Here is a 3,276-nt window from a genome sequence, read left to right on the forward strand (position 1 = left end):
GTACAATTTGTAGTATCGTGAAATACCAGCAAACAAAAAAATGTAATGAAAAATAAAAAAAACACCCAAACATTTAGTACCGGTTGGTGTTACCAACCGGTACTAAAGCCCTACGCGCACCCAGGCCTGGCTCGTGCCACGTGCTAGCACTTTAGCGCCGGTTTGTGACGAACCGATACTAAAGGGGGGGCTTTAGTCCCCACTCTTTAGTGCCTTTTGTAGAACCGACACTAAAGGCCGTTACGAATCGGCACTAAAGGTCGGTTCTGCACTAGTGCCTTTTCCTTTACTTTGACATAACTGAAATACAAATTTCCAACTTGTAGATTTCCAGGTGACAGAAAATGAAAGAGAGCAAGTGCATGCACTATTGTAAAAAAAATCCGCTGCACACACTCACAATTAGCTTAAGAAGAAGAGGAAAATATTATTTGAAACAACGAGGCTCCTCGTCGATTTTCATTAAGGAAATCGCCGCAACATTTCAAAATTCAAAACATGCTCAAATGAAAACAGTTATACAAAATGAGCGTGCCTAAATGAAAACGAAAAGGAGACGAAAGGGGAAATTTATGATGGAGCGGCGTATCAACCCTCTTGCCTGGTACACAGGCAACCCCGTTTACCAGAAAGAGTGAAGTCTGTTTTAAACCTTGAGATTGTAGAGCCGGTCGCATATGAACCTTCACCTTCAAATCCCTGAAGTTTGTACCCTGTATTTACGGATCCCGGTCAATCCTAACGCTGAACCTGCTTAGACCAGTTTGACGCACTAGGAAATCAACTTTCCTGGCCGGGATCACTCTGATCTCACTAATTGCACGGGTCCACATGTCATATTCATCTTCTCTACCCGAATATCTCTATCGCGATAGCTCTGTCTTCATGCATCGTGACGGGCTAGCTGCAGGGCATGCCGCGGTGCATCTGTCCATTGAGCCGCCACGGTTGAGACGAGGCCTTCGGTGAGGAGCGCGTATAGGACCTCCCCGTGGCCGGCCGTAGTAGGTAATACGGAGGACAAGCTCCAACAGGGACACGCTCACGCGGGTTGCCGGTGGCGCAAAGCTGGGTGCCTTGATAAGCAGTAGCTAAACTATCTAGCACCAAACGCTCATAGTACGTGCTAGGCAACTTAATCGATCTTGGCTTGTGTTAGACTGTATTTACATGTGTATATTGTAACGTTGTATACCACCTCATTATATATATATATATATGTGATAGGCCACCCCTAAAGGGTTGTGCCAGTTCCCCCCAAACCCTATCGTCTTACATGGTATCACGCTAGGTTACGTCCGCTTCCGCCTAAAAACTCTAAACAGCCGCCGCCGCCGCCGTGTCCGCCGTCGCCGTCGCCCGACTGCTATGACGTCCGCCGCTGCGTCCGGCTCCACCGCCACCGGTTTTCTGCCGGCCTCCCTCGCGGCACTTCTCTCGAGGCCGCTGGATGCCGCCTCCCTTCAGGCGCCGATCGGGACATGGAGCGTCGGCTCCCTCTTCGCGCTCCCGCCGGCTGTTACTTCGCCTGGGCAGGCGCTTGTGGCCCACACCGTCGCCGCCCCGTCAACCGCGGCTGTCGCGCCCTCGGCCACTGCGCCGCTGGTGGCGGAGGACGTCGCCCTGGCAGGCTTCGCGGCGTCAACCGCGGCCATCGCGCCCTCTGTTACCGCGCCGGCTGCCCCTCTGACTGTCTCCACGGTGGTCTCACCTCAGCCAGTCTCCTCGATGGGATCGCAGCCGCCGCCGCCGTTTCACTTCGGCCATCTCATCACCACCAAGTTGTCGTCGGACAATTACATCTTCTGGCGCGCGCAGGTTCTTCCGCTTCTTGGGAGTCACTATCTGCTTGGCTATGTCGACGGCTCTCTCCCTTGCCCTCCTGCGCTGGTTGACAGCGTGCACGGTCCGGTCTCTAATCCGGCTCACCGTGTCTGGACAGGGCAGGATCAGGCGAACCTCTCCTCCATCCAGGGGTCACTCTCTCCGGCCGTTGCTGGGCTTGTTGTCTTCACCAAGACGTCCCATGAGGCATGGACTATTCTTGAGCGCTCGTTTGCGGCACAGTCGCAGGCTCGTGTATCTGGACTCCGTCGCCAACTTGGGGAGTGTCAGAAGCTTGACTCCACCGCCACTGAGTTCTACAACAAAGTCAAGAGTCTCGCCGACACGCTGGCCTCCATTGGACAGCCCCTCACCGACTCCGAGTTCAACTCGTTTATTGTCAATGGTCTTGATGAGGAGTATGACGCCCTAGTCGAGATCATCAATGAGAGGGGCAACTCCACGCCCATGCCAGCACACGAGGTCTTTTCACGCCTCCTGCTTACTGAGCAACGAGTCGAGATGCGCCGATCCAGGGGCAACGGCGCCCTCTCGGCAAACGCCGCCACCAAGGGTGGTCGCTCCTCTGCTTTATCCAGGGCTCCTTCGGGGCAGTCACCACCACCCGCCTCGGCCCCTCCTCCTACTGCGACGCTACCTGTTGGGGAACGTTGCAGAAAATTAAAATTTTTCCTATGGTTTCACCAAGATCCATCTATGAGTTCATCTAAGCAACGAGTCTAGGGAGAGAGTTTGCATCTACATACCACTTGTAGATCGCGTGCGGAAGCTTGCAAGGTGATGATGTAGTCGTACTCGACGTGATCCAAATCACCGATGACCAGCGCCAAACGGACGGCACCTCCGCGTTCAACACACGTACGGAACAGCCACGTCTCCTCCTTCTTGATCTAGCAAGGAAGGGAGGAGAGGTTGAGGGAGATGGCACCAGCAGCAGCACGACGGCGTGGTGTTGATGGAGCTGCAGTACTCCGGCAGAGCTTCGCTAAGCACTATGGAGGTGGAGGAGGTGTTGGGGAGGGAGAAGGAGGCAACCAAAGGCCAGGGCGTTCAGGTATGAAGTCCCTCCTCTCCCCCACTATATATAGGGGTGCCAAGGGGGGGTGGCCGGCCCTAGGAGATCCAATCTCCTAGGGGGTGCGGCGGCCAAGGGGGGTTTTCCCTCCCCCCAAGGCACCTAGGAGGTGCCTTACCCTCCTAGGACTCTTGCCCCCTTAAACCCTAGGCGCATGGGCCTATGTGGGGCTGGTGCCCTTGGCCCATTAGGCCAAGGCGCACCCCCTTACAGCCCATGTGCCCCCCCGGGACAGGTGGACCCACCCGGTGGACCCCCGGGACCCTTCCGGTGGTCCCGGTACAATACCGATAACCCCGAAACTTGTCCCGATGCCCGAAACAGGACTTCCCATATATAAATCTTTACCTCCGGAC

Source organism: Triticum aestivum, chromosome 7B (genome assembly GCF_018294505.1).
Source record: "Triticum aestivum cultivar Chinese Spring chromosome 7B, IWGSC CS RefSeq v2.1, whole genome shotgun sequence".
In the NCBI taxonomy this organism is placed as follows: Eukaryota; Viridiplantae; Streptophyta; class Magnoliopsida; order Poales; family Poaceae; genus Triticum; species Triticum aestivum.